Below are 17,815 nucleotides of genomic sequence, written 5' to 3' on the forward strand. Positions count from 1 at the left end.
TCATACTACAATCGAAATAACAATAAAAGAACAACGAACTTGTAAGTTGAAAAACTCATTTTTGAAAAATGCTTATCAAAATGAAAGTGATGCGAAGCAAGGGGGAGGCAAGAAGAGCTCTGAGGAGTCCTTATATATTTCTGTGGAAGTATATAAAAGTTCTATGGCCGCGAGTTCAATCTCGTTTCTCAATTTGCCTCGAAGCATTTTTGTGGTGCTACATTTCGATTTCTGATTGACTCCTGTGTCCTGATCCTGAGTCCTGATGACGAGTGTCGATTTGTCCTCAAGGAAAAAATGATGCTCTCAACTTTCTATTCCGAGCGAGTGCGGGGTTACTGTATTGAGTTGAGTAGGTATATACCATTTCTGATACTCGAATACCTCCTCTTCCTAACTCAGGCAAAGTTAAGGTTAGCATCTCGAGGAAGACGAGGATGGCTTGAAATCAATTTTTGAAGTTGTTTGTGCGAGAAACTTTAATTCGAATACTACGAGCGAACGAGACGCGACGCGATGATTCCTTTGTTGGTTTTATTGTTATTTCTATCAGGTTAGAAAACTCAATATCAGAAGTCGATAATTTGTAAGATATAAGTTTGGTGATGATTTTAAGGCTTTTTGGGGAAAATGATTTCGATTTCATTTCAAAGAAAGTGGCGTGCTTTTAATAAATTGGTTAATTTGGAGATTTGTGTTAAATGGAACGTTACTGATTGTGTTTTTGTTTTCCAATTACTTAGGGGAACTTTTCTATTTATTTTCTTTCTTTGATTATTTTTGTATTGGTGTAATTTTGTATAACTTTCTATTTAGGGGAAGTATAATCGTTTTAATCAAATCTTATCATAATTAACATAACTCAAAAAGGTCACTTTTGATTTTTAAGATTAAGAATTATCGATTTTTTAATATGAAAAATTAAAACAAAATTAATATGATAGACTTAATAGAACAGTGACTTTGTCTTTGTCATTTTAATGAAATCAGACCAAGTTGTGTGAATTTTTTAAAATCAATTAAGTATTAACTTTACAGAGTTCGTTTAGATTTAAGATACTCGAGTAAAAAAAGTTCTTTTGTATTTACTTGATAATTTCACTTCATGGTCAAATAAGTTGATATAATATTCAAAGAAGAACACTGTTCGAAATTAGTCCGAGAGTTAAGAATACGTACAAAATTTGCTAAATTCCTTAGACTTCTTTGGGGAATGTTAAAGTTGACACGAGACAAAAGGTACGTACGAATAAGTCCATCCTAACCCACTGCACTCAAATCTCAAGAATCTTGTTTGCACTATTTCTAGTCTGTATTTATGACCGGCAAAATTTGGTGCCCAGATCTGTCGAGCGTGTTTGAGAATTAGCTGAACAAATTTTATAAAAAGCTGCTTTATAACAAAAGAATCAGAAAATGGTTTCGATTCCTTCTTAATCTACCCAAGTATTAAAATATTAGAATATTATATTAGTTATTAAGTTAATGTGTTGTGAAAATTTCAAGTTTTAACAGAATTAAACACCATTGACAGACATTTTACTTACACGAGATAATGATACTTCATGAAACAAATAATTAAAAAAAATTACAGAAATCTTTCTCGTGAGACTCATAATATTTCATTTATAAAGCAGGCATTTATAAACACATCGATCAAAAAACAAGTTAAGATCACATTGCAATTCTTTAAAAAAAAACAAGAACTTGAAAAAGCTTTACGAACTGTAACAACGTTAACATAAATGATAGTAATAGATAGTAAATCGTTTATAAATAAAATAAAAAGAATAGGGCCTAAATGACAACCTTGAGGAATTCCACGATAACTTCGAACTTGTTTGATTTGCAACCATTGCAAAGTACAAAGTATGGTCTATTCAATAAAAAAGAGACTGTAATGCGACCCACACTGATAACTTCCCATCTCGTCGGTCGATTTGGCTTGCTTACAAATTTGTAGGTTTTCATGTTTTAACAAAAAAGTCAAAGTCAGTTAAATTATTCTTAAACATTATAAAATTACCAACAATATTTTGCATAAAATGGAAAAGTCTGATTTCAAAATCCATTTTTGCTAACGAGATTTTTAGTCGAAAACCAATACCAATTTTAATGGAATTTTTACAAAATTTGCGTACTATTTTTTGTAGATCTTAGTTTTTTTTTATTAAAAATTGACTGTTGGATTTTTATCAAACAAATTACTGCATGTCGAAAACAATATTTTCTGTGAGATAAAACAAGTTTGAAGCCAATATTTTAAATTTTTAAAAAGATATTTGAGTCGAAAGTACATTTTCACCAACAACTTTTTACGTTTTGTTAAGTTTTTATTAAAAAAAAACTGTCAATTTGATTATTCTCAAAATCTTACTGAATGTTGAAAACGATATTTTTTTATAAAATAAACTTGATTAGAATCCAATATCTCAAACTTTTGAAAATATGTTGGAGTCAAAAACCAATTTTTACCAACTTTTAGACATTTTTTAATTGATGTTTATTTACTTACTTACTTACTTAAGGTGACGCTACAATCCTGTGTGAACTAGGGCCTCACCCAACAAACTTCTCCATCTAGCTCGGTCCCTAGCTAGATGTGTCCAGTTTCAAGCTCCAAGTTGGGTGAGGTCACCTACCACCTGATCCGCGGTCTTCCTCTACTGCGCTGTCCTGTGGGTGTGGATTCGAAGACTTTCCGGGCCGGAGCATTGATTTCCGTGTGCTCTACGTGACCCAGCCATCTTAGTCGTTGGACTTTTACCCTTCTGGCTAAGTCTACGTCGCTGTACAGTCCGTACAGCTCGTCGTTCTATCTTCTCCTCCACTCCCCTTCGATGCATACGGGACCGTAGATCACACCAAGAACTTTTCTCTCGAACCGACCGAAGGTGCTTTCATCCGCTTTTGTCATGGTCCATGCTTTTGCACTGTATAACAGGACGGGGATGATACGGGTCTTATATAGCAACACTTTGGTCCCTCGAGAGAGGACTTTACCACTCAATTTCTTTCTTAGTCCAAAGAAACAGCGGTTAGCAAGAGTTATTCTGCGTTTGATTTCCGCGATTGTGTTGTTTTCTGCGTTTACAGCGGAGCCTAGGTAGACGAAGTCTTTGACTACCTAAAATTACGTCTGTCGATGGTGACGTTTTAACCAAGACGTCGCCGTCTCTGCCTCAATACTCACAAAAGCCCCATTGACATCACGCTGAGTTCTTCCGATTATGTCAATGTCATCAGAATATGCTAGTAATTGGACACACTTTTGAAAGATAGTGCCTCTAGTGTTGACGTGTGAGCTCTGCACTATTCTTTCAAGCACGATGTTAAAAAAATCGCATGACAGCGCATCACCTTGTCTAAAATATTTTTTAACATTGAAAGGTTCTGTTAAGTTGTTTTCAACATTTATGGAGCAGCGTAAATTCTCCATGGTCATCATGCACAAAAGGACTAGTTTGGCAGGGATGCCAAAACTAGACATGGCTCTGTACAGCTCGTCCCTGTATATGCTGTCATATGCGGCCTTCAAATCAATGAAAAGATGGTGGGTGTCGATTTGGTGTTCTTGGGTTTTTGCCAGGATCTGCCGTAATGTGAATATTTCATCGACTGTGGACTTTCCTGGTCTAAAGGCACACTGATTAGGACCTATCAGGTTGTTGACGATGGGCTTTAGACGTTCAGATATTACGGCATAGAAGATTTTATAGGCGGTGTTAAGTAGACTGATTCCTCTATAGTTGGTGCAGTTTAGAAGGTCTCCTTTTTTTAGGATCGGGCAAACAATACTTACAGATAAGTTGGTGCATGCTCCTAACCAACTTATCTCCAGCTGCTTTTAAGAGCTCTGCATTCAAGCCATCCTCTAAATCGGCTTTATTAGACTTCGGCTTAGATATTTCAATCTTTACTTCGTCTAAGTCGGGAGGACGAGATTGTCGGCTTTCGTCGTCTTTGTTGAATGGATCATCCTGCCTGACAGCGGAAATCGGTTCGTTGGTTTCACTTTCGTCTTTGCAGCCTTCGGTTCTAGGTTTATGTGACTGTGAGTTTCGTTTCACCTGTTCATAAAACTTGTGAACTTCTTTCCTGCTTTTATACCTCTCAGCATCTTCGACAGCACTCTTCTCATGCCCTCTCTTTTTCCTTCTCAGAAGTCGGCGTTCCTCTCGCCTCTTCTGCTCATAGAGGTCAAGAGCAGCTCTCGTCCTTTTATGCAGTGCCGCTTTGCGTGTCCGTTGCTTGGCTGCATTTGCCTGCTGACATTCCTCATCAAACCAAGGGTTCCTTGTTGGTAGCTGTTTGAAACCCAGCACATCAGAGGCGGCTTCTCTGATTGCATCTTGGCAATGTTGCCACTGGTTTTCCATACATTGTTTTGGCGGCAGAGAACTTCGAGAGAAGTTACTTGTAACTCGGTCGGAAAAAGATTTGGCATCTCTGGCGATTGTAGCGGTTTTGCCTTGGGTCTGAAAATCCGAAGTGCTACCTTGGCTGAAACGAGGTAGTGGTCCGAGTCGATTTTAGCTCCTCGGAAAGTTCGTAAATCCATAAATATCGCAGTTTTGCATCCTCTTTTTGCCCGGCCCATCCCAACGTATTTTCTGAATTGCGATGATATCTGCTTTAAAGCCGTCTCCGCTAATTCTTCGGCCGCACGTGGTCTGTTAAGGGACCTAACATTACATGTTTTTCAATAGGTTCCTAACCATTTTATAGGATTTAGGATAACTGAAACTATAAAATAAAATTACAAAGTACATGGTGATAATTTTTAATCACATTTTGTACTTAAAAAATCGAATTGAATAATTTTCTTTATTTCAATTTGATTGTTTCTAATTGTGGCTTAACTTGTGTATGAGCATTTTCCACCCCTCTAAATTTCGAAATACAATATTTTTTTCTTAATTTCATCCCTGATAACATTTAACAAGAGGAAGGAATAATTATTACAAATAAATAATAAATACAATCCCTTCAACGCATAAGACCCAAGGTAACTCCTACTTAGCTTCTTTATCTTTTTTCTCTTCTAAGAGTATTAATGGTGGACAAACAAGATATCCGCTCGTATTTACTGACCCAATCGTTATAAATTTAGTTTTTTAGAACAAAGATAGGAAGCCATCATCGTCTTTGTCGTCGGCGTCGTCGTCGGTCCACACCACATAAGCCGTTTCCTTTTCCGATTAGGGTCTTTTTTTGTGTTCTTGTGATTTCTTCAACCAACAAACGTATGCATGCTCCATGAAGTCTTCTTGTTCCTGGACAATAAATATTCCTCTATGTTCAATGGAAAAATAAAACCTAACATTATAAAACTACTTCAAGTTCATAAAATGGGAAAGAAATCCTATTATAGGATCAAGCAACTCCAGAGCACACGCAACTCTCATAACTTCTACTCAATTGCCCAGTTTAATATTGGTATATAACATTGATACAGGTTCTGCTGGCTGAGCTGGGCTATGTTGGGTTTAAGTTGGGCTAGGCTGGATTGTGTGTGATCATAAAGTCGTTCTCAATGCATGCGGGAAGATCTCTAATTCCATGGACAAACAATTCTCCATCTCCAGCTGACTGGATCATCGACATATAATCATAATTTCCCATCATCTCGTGAGTGTTCGAAGATAGAGCTGAATAAGCATCATGACAATATCATCATCAGAAAGAGTCTCACTCTGGACAATGTCGACTACGACGACGATGTGTGGAAAAAGATACCCAGCTCAGGTCCTAATAGGCTTATAACGATATCCCGTGATAACACCTGGAATAAACATTTGTATAGTTCAATATAATTGCAGTCATGTTCTGGCGTCACTTATAGGTAGGTAGGTAGGTAACTTCTATGCTGATGCAACAACTTTCCTATCCCAATCCCATCCAATCCATATGACGGACGTGTGGTTTTTGGATCTTTGCTCGATGCAGTTGCAGTCTTATCTCTGGCTTCTCTGTTGGAAAATGATGACACGATGGGCGTTGAGCTGAGCATGAGCATCTACAGGATGCTCTAGCAAGCATGTAATATCCGGAGATTACCTATAAGCTCTTCTGTACCTACGTATGGTTATGTGTGCTGGGTTTTGAGAAAAAAAAAGCAAAAGGCTACGAGCAAAATAAGACGACTGACAAAGTCGAAGAAGAAGAAGACGTGTCTATGTGATTACATTGGACTGAGAAATCAGTGGTAATTGGATTCTCACAGGTGGGTTTCATTTTATTTTGCATCTTTCCTGAGTATACATATTTAAATGGTACACAAAGTACCTGGTTCAATCTTCTTCGTCTTCATGAGTTGAAGTTGTTGTTAATGCACACGCTAATGAATGGTAATAGAGATGTTCTTAGTTTTGTGAATGTGGCTAGTGATGGGAGATTTTTTTTTTTCAAAAGTGAATTCGAACGGAAGTTGAAACTATTGACGACATTTTGTGTGTTTAGGTTTGTCAACTAAGGAAGAAATGGAAACTATATGTATGCACTATGACTCAGTGTTAAGTCACTGGCTTTGATGGTGCTCCCCCTATTCTTCTGAAGACGTGTACTTCAACGCTAGTAAAATCACCTTGTAAGTTTTGTATCTATCCTTATATTCGCTACTCGTTTTAATACAAACCCTCCTCCCTCTCAAAACATCCCGACCTATTCCACATAAATTTCTACTTTTGGGGGCCATTGAACAATCAGCTCAAAATATATCTGAAAGACTGAAGTCTTTTAAATGACCAGGAGTTTACCAAGTCTGAGATGCTGGTGTGCCTCAGGATTCTGTGCTGTCTCCTACACTTTTTCTCATATTATTAAATGATCTACTATCTGAATAGTTTCCCCAATACATAAGAAAGGAGTCCCTCTAAATTGCGCCAACTACAGGTGCATCAGTCTCCTTAACATTGCATATAAGATCCTCTATGCTGTATTATGTGAACGTCTGAAGCCGTTCGTCAACAACCTGATAGGTCCTTGTCAGTGTAGCTTCAGACCAGGAAAGTCCACTATCGACCAAATATTCACGCTACGGCACATCTTGGAAAAAACCCAGGAACTTCAAATCGATACCCACCATCTCTTTATCGATTTTAAAGTAGCGTATCCATAGGGAAGAGCTGTACAGGGCAATATCTAGTTTTGGCATCGCTGTTAAACTTATCCATCCGTTTGTGCAGAATGACGATAGATAATTCATACTGCTCTATCAAGGTCGGAAAATATCTCACCGATGCATTTGATGTCAAAAAAGGTTTTAGACTTCTTCCACATCGTTGTGAAAAGAAGTGCAAAACTCAAATGAAAACATTAGAGGCACAGTCTTCCAAAGGTCCATTTACTCGGATACGCAGATGATATTATCATAATTGGAAGATCAAACGTTATGCCAGTGAAGCGTTTTTGAGTATTGCGACGGTCGTTAGACCAAGTATATGCTGTCATCATAAAAAGGACATTCAACATCGACGTCTTAGAAAAATCTTCACCATTGACAGCTATTACTTCGAGGTAGTTAAGGACTTTCTCTACATAGGCACCGCTATAAACATAGACAACGAAAACAGCGCTGAAATGAAACGAAGAATAGATCTACCAAATCGCTGCTCTCGAGGATCTAAAATTACCATTTATAAGACACTCATCATTTATGCCGCGGAGACCTGGACCCTTTCAAAAAAAGATGCTAGCGTCTTCAGATGCTTCGAGAGAAAAATATTCTTCGGGTGATTTTTGGTCCCGTATGCATAGTTGGAGAATGGAGGAGAAGATATAACGACGAACTGTACGGACTCTACAGCGACACTGAGTTAGTAAACAGAATTAAAGTCAAACGGCTTAAATTTCTTGATCATGTAGAGCTAATGGACATCAATGCTCCAGTCCGGAAGGTCTTCGAATCCAATACCTAGAGTTAAAGTAGAGGAAGACTGCGACTCAGGTGGGTGAAGACCTCAACCAACATAGTTCATACTGGAGACAACTAGCTAGGGACCGAGCTGGCTTGAGACGCATGTTGGTTGAGGCCCAGGTCCACCCGGACTATAGCGCCATCTTAAGTAGGTAAGTAAGTAGAAGACTTAAAGCCTAGAAATGTTCGATCTTTTTACCTCCAAATACCTCCTGTGGAAGATATCGAAAAATTGTGTGTTTCCTAAGGCGATACAAGAAGTTTATCTCCCCATTTGATCTGGCTGTTATCTATAAGACTTATAATCGCCAAAATCTTGAATATAACTCACATCTCTAAGCTAGTGCTCATACAACTATGTCTCTTGAACAGTATTTAATGTAGAGCAAGAAATTTGCTAATTTCTAATATCATCGTTGAATCTTTTACATCAACTAGTAATCGTCGTAAAGTTTCTTACGTCAATCTTTTTACCACTATTTTAATGGATTATCCTCTAGGGAAGTAGCCGGTTGCATTTCTCCTTTCAAGCATCACTCTATCTTCCAGCCCAACTTCAATCCTACTTTCAAGTACAGTGATTCGTTCTTGAGCCGTACTTCAAGAATGTATTTTCACACTCTGTCATTCCTAGTCAAAGCAATATTCAGGAATTCAAAACGAAAGTGCACCGATATTAATGCACCCAGTGACATCTCTTTTAAAACCAAAGATTTAGACTCTTCTTTAGACGTCGTGAAATGTCAAAAGTTTCAATTCGACAAATCAAACCGATTACAATAACTTAATATGGGAATTAAATAAAAAATAAAATTTAGGGCCTCAATAAAATATTTAAAGCCTGATTTGATAGCATAGGGAAGCCAATTCAATTTAATCATACAATTCTTTTAGATTTTACGGTCCAGCTTACAATGAAAAGCTATTAAATTGACACTAAATCTATATTATTAAATTTTCAAAATAAAAAGAATCGAACCACATCATCTGGTATCTTAACACCCCTGTAAAGAGAGTAGTTCACAGTTAAAGCTTATAGCGTTAAGATATGAAGCGGTAGATAGCTATAAAATTATTCTAAATTGACCATAAAAATAAGGCCTACGTTAACAAAATTAAATACACATTGCTACACTAAAGAGATGACGATAAAATCAACAAAACTTCGATGGTCAGCTTTAAGACTTTAGAGTTTACTTTGAGTTTTGTTTTGTATTGGTTTTTGGTTGTTCCATTTAAACTTTTCAGTAATTCGATATTTCCTATAAAAGTTGTTTATTTTATGCAAATTAAGTAATTTAAACTTAATTTTTCCTTTTATTTATTTTTTTGATTCATCAGACCGATGATAAATGGTTGGAAAATTGTAGTTACTGTAAGTTGGTGGGTTGGTTTATATAGAAAGATCGCCTACACAATATTGAGATGTATTTTTATCTTCATGGTACTAAAATAGTGTATGGAAATGTTGTTTTGTAACAACATCGCGCAGAGGTTCCAAAAGGAGTGTTAAGGAATTTTAATGTGGTTACCAGATATCATTTGAGATACAATTGGTTAATTAGATTAACAAGAAAACCTCTATTATTTTTTCAATAAAATCAAATGATGATTGCAACAACCAATGAAAACCAGAGACAATTAATATTTAAATGATTATTGTTTGGCTTATTTTAAAATTACAATAAAGATTGTTTATTGCTAATAATGAGGTTAAAACATCTGTGGTATTGAATCTTTGATTACACTTGTTTTCTTCAAACTTTTAGTAAACTTATTCAAAAGAAATAAATGAGACAATCAAAAGTAAATTAATTAAGTATAATGATGGATGCGGATGGCAGAAACATTTGTTTACCATTAAAATATATTCCAGATTGTAAAAAAATTAATTAAATTTAACACATATAATGCCAATATAAATGAGAAGCTCTCGTTAAAAGCAAATTGATTACATTAAGGCTCAATTAGATGTTGAGTTACACATACAAAATTTTAAAATAAAAACAAGTATTTTTCAAAAGAAATCAATAGATAAATATTTCATTAAAAAAAAGAGTGTATTAATAACAATAAAAAACGATCTTAGATAAATAACCGATTTCAGCAATATGTACCTATATATCTTTTACATGAAATGTTTACTTGAAATCTTCTAATTTAGAGACCGTAAGACCTTGATAACTTCTCGAAATCTATACTTAAGGCCTTGAATGGATTTTATAGTCAGTGGATTTTATAGTGAAACATTAGCATAGAACTTGTGGCCCCAAATAAAATATCTAAAGGTGATCAATTAAAAGATTTCTTTTAGTTTTAACTTTTTCTGGATCTGGAATTTTTCCTTGTGTGATTGCAAAAACGTAACTATCTTTCTAATAAGATCCAATAATTCTAGGAGTGCCGTAATCAACTTTCTACGTTTACTAGAATTAAAAGACTTAATATTGGAAAGAATTCGATATACATCACAAAATCATATGGAAAGAGCAAATATTCTATTTGGTTTTATTTAGTAGATTTTAAAACGCTATTTAAAAGCAATGCGTTGCATCCAGATATGTAAAAATACTAAAAAAAATAAGCAATGGTTTATGTATACCATTTTGAAAAAGAGTGCTTTTTAAGAAAACTAAAAGACAGGAACGAAAAATTATACTGCATCAAAAATATTAGTTACCCTTAATAGCCTTTTGTTGTTTTACCGATATTTTTGTATCCAGTTGTATTCCATTCCTGCAACAATTCAGCAGTAATACCCGCACTTCCGGGGAATGCTCATCAGTTGACCGTTGAGCTCAATTTCGGTCATACTTTCAAATATGGAGATTCTTTTTTGACCACATATCGAGAATGTGTGAGGATGCTTTACCGAACTCTAGTTTTCGTTCCCATTTTAGTATTCAAAATTTTAACGCCAATGTGGACTGGTATCTTCTTTTCCTTCCTATTTTCCTAACACTCGAACTGTCTACGCAAACATGTTAAAGTATTTATAACCCCTTGAGTTTCTGTAAATTGAAAAAAAAAAAATATATATAGAGTTTTCCAATAGGGATCTTTTTTCTTTTACTTTCTGTTAAAATATCTTCTTTTAACAGCCACTAAAGACAAATGATAAAAACTAATTTTCAAAAAGGGTGTTTTTTAGTAGCAACGATGTGCTTGTCATCCTTCCAAGTCAACTATTCACTGTTTGGTGGCTTATTTCGAGTCCACAGGCTTAGTGTGCAATCAGCTTACACTCAACATAACAACATAACGCAAGATCTGTCAAAAGCATAAACGCTGTTCGTGAAAGTGTGCAGCAGAATCGAGGACTGTTAATTTCGAGACAATCTTGGCCTGTCGCAGACCACAACATGGTGAATTTTGATGATTTTTTGTCGAAAAATGATTTTTAGCAATGAAGCTTATATCCAATCCACATGAGATTGACAAAATGCCAATGTGCTCTAATAAAGTTGCTGTTTGGTGTGGATTTTGGCTTGATGGCGGCGCCATCGGTCCGTACTTCCTCGAAAATTATCACCCTCAACAGAAGTAACATTAGCATAGTGTTTAGTGCGTTGGACTTATGGTTTCAACAAGATGGCACGACACGCCAGACATCTCAAGACACAATCGATATTCTACTGGACCGGTTTCATTGCATAGTTATATCCTGCCGAAGCAAACGTGAATTGGCCACCAAAATCGTGTAATTTGACCCTGTTACATTTTTTCATTTGGGGCTTTCCTAAGTTGCAGGTCTAGGCGAATAAGCCGAAAACCACCACGCCCATCAATGACAAAATAATTAACGTTATCGTCAAATTCAGCTTGATTTACGTCATCGGGAACTAAACCTTTTGAATGCGAAGTCGAGGCGGCGCCATTTAAACGATGTTATTTTTCATACATACCACCCGTGTTTTTTTGGCATTCTATAAACAGTATAGTAGAAAATTCCCAAGAAAACTCATCGGCAGTAGCCAGATGTTTATATCAAAAAATAAGTACAACTAAAAGAAGACCAGTCAAAATGATAATATACAAAAACAAAAATAAAAGAAAGTTTTGTCAAAATCAAAAGTTAAAATTAACTTCAGTAGCAACAACTAACTAAAAATAATAAAATGTACAATTTTCAAGAAGAAATGGTAAGAAAACATCTGGAAATTGAAATTCTATTAAAACAATTTGACATAAAATAAAAACTTTAAGAAGGGGATTTGTTCGTAGACTACTACATTGACATGTGGTGTTGAAGCGAGCCTGAAGCTCGCCTCAATTCTTTATATACCTGAATCAATTTGAAATGAGCTTGATTCGACTCCATTCCGGTCAGGGATCAGATTCTAGTACAAATTTGAGAAGAAAAACCTGTATGAAGAAGTTGGTTTTACCGATAATGCTTTTACTTTATATTTGCATGTTTTTATACAAAAAAAATATAGTTTTGTTTAAATCAAATTTAAAAAGAAATTGCTGAACTATTCAGTTCTTCATTGATTAACACGAATCAAACTATCTCACTTGCACTTCATAAGAGGCATCGAAACTCCATTTGCATTTTAAAAAGTGCTGTCAAACTTAATTACTTTTAAACCTTCTTGTGCTATAGAAACACCAAAAAGATTTATTTAATATTAACTGAGATAAACTTTTGGTGGAAACATAGCTAAAACTTGATTATCTTTTATATTGTTTTCTCTTGCAAAATAAACCCAGTTAATCCATTTTCATCAACAAAACTAAATAATATCAACAGTAATAGATTGATTTTTTTCCCCAATGGAAAACACCTGATTCCAAATCCACAACTACTCAACGAACACAGCCATCAAAAATGCAAAATCAATCGTACCAACATTAAGATCCATTCGTATAAATGTCAAAAAACCCATCCGTAGTAAGATTCTACTTTAACTTTTATTGGTAGTATTCATACTGCGGATATTGTTTTTGTTATTCGTCTAAAAACCTTCTATACTATTGATAGATTTTTCAACAAAACACGGATAGTGATATTAACAACATAAAACTTGTTTTATTCGATTTTAAAGCTGACCCGTTTTTAATGGAAAACCCTTTGGAATACTTATTGTAAATCGTTTCCTATAATATTTGGGGCATATTGTGTCACAAAACAAAATATTTAAAAATTCAGGAACTTTTGTAAAAAATAAATTTTATCATTGGCATACATGAAAAAATAATATGGTATTAAAGTAAATTTTATACCAGATGTCGAAAGTTGTATAATTAACCCATAACCGATTATTGGTCTTATACACAAAAAACTTTCGGCGCAATCAATTAGGTATCAAGAATTTATAAAATTTAATAAAATATTGTCAATAGTTCAAACGATGACATGTGATGATGTAGGTTTAAGATAAAAAAACGCTCCAAGATGGTTTACTTTTCCATAAAGGTTCAATAATACATTGTGTAGGATGTTTAAAAGGTGTTGCATTCTATAGCTGTTGATTTTATGCTGCAACCTTATTATTAAATCATAAATTTAAAAATGTTAATGATAAAGCGTTTATGTGGGTGAATTATTGTTTATGCTTATGCACGCTCCTACAACAATGTTATCAAGAACATAAAAATTGAGTTCCAATGGATGCATCATTTTCCAAGTTCTTATTTCATTCATTCGTTTGTTTACTGGTTTTATCAATCCACATATTGGCCTACTCAAAGTTACATATTTTTGACGTTTTTTAAAAGAGCATTTTGGCATTGTTCACACACCCTTTTTGGAACATTTGTGTCCTCTAGAATATTGATTCTCTTTTTTTTACAAAATTCTAGTTCATTCCTCTGGAAAGTGAACATCAACAAAAAAAAAGGATCTTATTTGTGCAACCAAAGGCATACGCAGAATAAATTTTAGTCCTACTTCTTTAGCTTTTGCATCAAGCTACATACCTTACCTATGTACGTTTTTCCAACAAAATTATAAAAAAAAAACTGAAAAGAAATGAAACAAAACAACTCTCATTGAATTGTGAAAATGTCGCAGTAGGCAGAGGCTTACCTACCCCAAACACCTAACCTACCTATGCATATATTCAAGATAAAGAATAGACAATGTTAACGATAGTGAGATGGTTTTCACTTGAATGCTTCTGATGGTCCTTTTTTATAGCACACTGCGCTGCCTGCCCACCATCCTTCTCTTCATTCCAAGACTGATGTCTGTGATGCTAGTATAGAAGTTATTCCCCTTGCATCTTTGTGTCTTTGCTGTTTTTGTCTTTGCGAAGCACTTTATGAGGATTTTTTTCCTCGTTGGCGTATTATTCTCAAAAACGACTAAGTCTGTCTTATTTCTAGTTGTTGTTATTTTCAAAGCTTCATGTGTAAAGGCACTTATACCTGTCGGCATTGTGTAAGGAACTTATTTGAAAAAAATACGCGTACACAATCAAGAATTCTACGGGTATCCATCTGCGATTCAGTAATCCTTCCCTCGCCCATCCCCCCCCCATCTCTACATAACTAGAAGCCCACAGATAGTTTTGTTCAAATTCTGTTGCGCTTTACACGTAGTAGTTCAAGATCGTTAGTTACTTTTTGACACAAATATTTCTGTCTACTTCTTCATGAGGACACTGTGGCGTATGTGCAACATTTTTTTGAATTAATTTTTTCTGTGGCTGTTTTTTTACGACGAACGAAAGTCTGGGCATTCGTACTTCTATGAAATTGTGTGTATGAGTTTTTACATATAATAGAAAAAGATTATAAAACTATTCTAATTCTAGTCGAAAGTGTTCCTTTTATCAAGTCAAAAACTGTTGGGCTCGATGGTATACAACCTTCCTTTTTGTGTATGATATTGCCAGTTGTTTTGCCATATATCACTTTTGCTTTCAATACTATTTTGACGTTCTCGATATACCCAGAGTCATGGAATGTTAGTAAAATCATTCAACTTCCCAAAAACGCTAAAAGAGATGAATTTATACCTATTTCGGTGTTGCCATTTTTGTCGAAAGTTTTTGAAAGGATCCTTCAAAAGCAAATCAACGTTTTTCTATCTACAAACTCACTGCTCAGCCTTTATCAATCTTGTTTTCGGAAGAAACACAGCTATGTTACCGCACTTTTAAACGTTACTGATTACATTAGAAAAGCATTAGATAAAGATGAGGTTACGTTTCTAGTTTTTTTTTTGAAGGCTTTTGATACCTTTAATCATGTCAATCTATGTTGAAAGATTTAATTTAAATTTTTCATCTAGTGCTACTAAATAAATTGTTTCTTATCTAACTGAAAGGAAGCAATCAGTGCAAGTTTGTGGCATCTTGTAAAATTTTTGCCGAATACCACTGGTGTACCACAAGTTTCTATACTGGGTCCTCTCTTGTTTTCTGCTTATGTAAATCAACTTCCACCTTCATTTGTTAATTGCAGCTCTCACTTGTATGCTGATGACGTTCAGCTTTACTTCAGCTCTACACTTGGCCTTATCGAACACGGAGGTTTATGCGTCAATGAAGACCTGAAGAGTGTGGATAATTGGTCTTTGTCAAACGGACTTATGTTGAACCCTAAAAAATTGTCATTAATAGAAAATCTCTTGACCTTTCTTATTTTACACCGATTGTTCTGAGCAATGCTCCAATTGAATATGAGGTTACAGCAATCAATATTGGTGTGAATTTTAATCGTCTTTTGACTTGTAATGATCATATAAATGCTCCGGCAAGAAAGTAACATAACTTCACTGACTATTTGTAATTCTACAAAAAGACTTTCAGCACCTGTCTTTTCATTATTCTCTCTAACTTAACACACAAAACTATAAAACTTTCCATGGCGTTGCGTTGCAGTCGTTATCATTGTCGTTTGTATTGAGAGTTCCAAACGTCGAATAACTCGAAAGACGTTAGGAAAGGATGATGTGATGTTAAGGTAGGTATAGGTTCATATATAGTTCTATATAGAAGTTAAGGTATTTATACCTGGCCTGGCTAAAATTCTGCAACGGATGACGAGTGGTTTGTTGTTTTTCTTTTTTTATGTTGGGATACATATGTATATATATACTCTGCGGGTATATAAAAATATTCGCATAATAAATGAACAGCTAACAACTGTTCTTGTGGGATTTTCTTTATTTTTCCATTTTGTTTCCTTCTTTTCTTTTTTTTTTGTTTTGTTATTTCCATAAATGAACATTACTTGCTGATGAAACAAAGGGTAAAACAAAACAAAAAAAAAGTTTCAAAAAGCAATTGAAAAGATGGTGTAATGTTGCCAATGGCTGAGGTGAGGGTAGGTGGTGAAGTTTGGTGAAAGTTTGATACTTTTTTTCTTAAATTTTCTTTAAGATTCAAAATTATATAAAATAATAATTGAAAGAAATAAGTTAAAGTCCTTAATAAAAAAGAGTCTTAAATTTTCCGTATCGACTGCAAAAAGTTTCAGTTTTGATGTCGCTGAAGTTTGTGGGCAAAAGACATGACTCGTTGGCGTCATTTACAGGCATTTATTTAATTAAAAATTTCACAAAAATGTCTACCCGAACTTTTATATAAAACACAAAAAATGTAGATATTGAAATTCTCTTCACATTTTTCTCTTCTTTTTGCTTATCACATCACAAAGTATCAGCATTTTAACGAAAGTATGTGATGTATACGAGTAAACTATATATTGAAAGATAGATCCTACCTATAGATACTTTTATATCTATAACAACAAGTGAAGGAAGTAATTAAAATACAAATTTCATTACTCTACTAAGTAACTTGAATAATTTGTACATACATAAACCATACATATATGGATACTACCTACACAATCAGCTGGTGCAGGTTCTTCCTTAGCATGTATCTAAATAATACAAGTGAAAGGTGGAAATGTCGACTTTCAGACACTAAAGACCATGTCAGAGAGTATCAGAAGCACTTAAAATTCCACTAACCACAGCACGTTTGGTAATTTTTCCTATCTTTGTTAATTAAAGAAAGAAAGAAAAGAAAACAAGCACAAAATGTATGTATAGATACAAACTCCTATCAATTCCATCAAGAAAGATAGGATCCTTCCTCATACACATGCTCAAGACAGTAGTAAGGGGAGGTGTATTAGTGGCTTGAATGGCAATTATTAATTACTTTGAATTTTACCCGATAACGTGTCAAAAAATAATACAATCAAGATTTTGCAAAGATTATACCATTCACAAAATTGATATAAGTGTCGGATATATATACTTAGGACGTAGTATTCACATTTTTACAACATGTCCTATAAAAAAAAAACAATCTTTAAATAAACTTAATACCGAATTTGATTGGTTCTTTTGGTAGGTTTCAACTTTTTTATACCAATAAATAATGACGGTAAATATTTAATGCAATCTTTTTACACAGCATTATTAATAACAGTTAATTTTTGCCAACCCAACTTAAACTGGACTAACAAGAAAGTTAAATTACGCGAAATGTTATCTGCTTTAAATATTTATACCAATAATTAAATTTCCATGAAAAAAACTTCCTTGTTTGTTTGTTTGTAATAAATAGATTTATGTTATAATTTTAATTGAATTTGTTAAATTTGAAGAAAAGATTACATCTCTTCAATCGTTCTTTGGCTTGGAAAAAAAATGAATTGGTATAACTATTTCACGGGGACCAACCCGATCATCAGACTCCTTTAGTGGTTTAATCGCTTTATGTTTAATTTAATTTTTGAAGAACTTTTGCCCGAGCTGTAAATTCGGCAAGCAGCTGCCTTAAATTGTGCGTATAAAATTTCATACAAAAAACCTCCTTAGAATTGGTATAAGACGAAATAAGCCTACTTTTATATAAATATTCATGCAAAAAAAAAAGTCTAAAAGTGAATTTTGTATGCCAATAAATTATATGCCTATTACCTGCTGCT

General features: G+C 34.4%; 1 protein-coding gene across 2 annotated transcripts in view; it reads left to right on the top strand.

Annotated features, from left to right (window-relative positions):
- Positions 1-17,815, top strand: part of LOC129950951 (uncharacterized) — a 314,404-nt gene that overhangs the window by 187,133 nt on the left and 109,456 nt on the right. The gene's annotated exons all lie outside the window — the stretch shown is intronic.

Source organism: Eupeodes corollae, chromosome 3, assembly GCF_945859685.1.
Source record: "Eupeodes corollae chromosome 3, idEupCoro1.1, whole genome shotgun sequence".
Lineage (NCBI taxonomy): Eukaryota > Metazoa > Arthropoda > Insecta > Diptera > Syrphidae > Eupeodes > Eupeodes corollae.